The sequence below is a fragment of the Limulus polyphemus genome, unplaced genomic scaffold (genome assembly GCF_000517525.1).
Source record: "Limulus polyphemus unplaced genomic scaffold, Limulus_polyphemus-2.1.2 Scaffold9396, whole genome shotgun sequence".
Lineage (NCBI taxonomy): Eukaryota > Metazoa > Arthropoda > Merostomata > Xiphosura > Limulidae > Limulus > Limulus polyphemus.
Window position 1 is genome coordinate 23,525 of NW_013675006.1, and position 1,757 is coordinate 25,281.

Here is a 1,757-nt window from a genome sequence, read left to right on the forward strand (position 1 = left end):
AGTTCATAAATTGATTCTGGATTAATATCAAAACCAAAAATGGTACTTGCTAATTCGGTTATGAAAGACATCCTCGATTTTCTGCAATTCTTATGCCAAAAGGACTGGTCTTGAGCAATCGAAATTATTTTGGCTACGAAAGTAACGATTTGTTCAAATAGTTGAGATGACGTACGAGGGCTATTATAAGCACTATCCTTTTGGGAAATGTTATTGTTACGTTCGTCAGAAGATCGGGGTTGCTGTGGTTCTTTAGGCAGAAGATTTGTTTCCACTGGTTTTCGTTTCTGAGCAACAATTTTAACTGCTTGGGCGTAACTTACTTTTGACTGTACTTTAACAGCCTGGACCTCCTTTGTCTCTTGAAATTTTTCAAAGCCCTTGTATGCTGCCGAATGTTCACCCCCACATAAACAACATACTGGAGTCTGCTTAGTACAGTCCTTTACGTTGTGAGTTTCGCCACACTTTGAACACCGAACATTACTGTGGCAAATGTTTGCAATATGACCATAACGTTGGCACTTCAGGCATCGCGTCTGGTGGGGGATAAATTCTTGGACAGGAAAGGACAAAAAGCCTAGATGTACTCTCTTAGGTAGGGTTGTAGTCGAAAAAATGGAGTATAACGGAACTTATAGGTTCTTTAACTTTTAAGTCTTTATTGTAGCGCGTCATTCTTACTGCCTTCTTAACACCCTTATGATTGTACAGTCCTCTTCCATAATGTCGAGCTGGACACCATGAATGATGCCCCTAACAGAAGGTGGGGGAATGTCTTGAATTGGGGAACGAATTTTGTATCCACAAATGTTTTTATTTCGACACAATAATCTCGACTGTGAGTATGAACAAACTACCTTATACGATCCGTTTGTAATTGAATCTTTTCAGTAGGCCCAATTAGATCGTTAATATAGATCGCTATATTGATGTCCGGGGAAGTAAGGAAGACGATTTGTTTTCTGTCCTGAGTTGTCTTTTTGTGTCCAATAGATTCCTCACTAGAGCCAGAATCAGATCTTACTCTTTTACTTGAACAGTCTCTATCTAAATCCACGCCATTCGACTCACCCACAGTGCATGAATCAGCCAAACCATTCACATACCGGCGAAGCTCGTCCGCTTCCTTCACCCCTTTCCGCTACTTGGCATATCGCTTCTGTAATCCATATATAGTCGATTCGGGATTAGAGTACTTTTTTTTTATTTGCGAGTTATGGGGGGTGCCATCAGCAGATGATATGCCCCCAACTTCCCTGATCTGATTTAGTTGAACTAGATACCTTCATCACTGCCATTTAGCACGAAGGAGAAGTTAGTAGTTACATATACACAATTTTTTTTTATTATACTTTTGTTTTTGTTTTTTGTTCTACTTAATTGTGTTACACTAAAAATCCTACAATGTCATGTTACTGGAAAAATACATATGGAAAAAGTTTACATAATTAGTTCTTCTCGACTGGGGGCGACTCCAGCCGTTGGAGACAAGGATAAGAGAAGTAGCCCTATTAGTAAAAAGAAAAGGACATTAAATTTTTATGTTATTTGTGATAACGAAGTTATATATTCCGAGATAGAGACAATTCGTAGTTAATAGAGAGAGGTAGGTAAAAGGGACTTTTATGTTACCCATCTGTTGTTTTATGGCTGCTCGATCTCTTTGGTAAAATGTGCATTCCATGAAAGCGTGTTCTGAGTCTTCAAAATTTGAACAATGGCTGCATTCACCATTTGGGTGTACTTTTATTTAG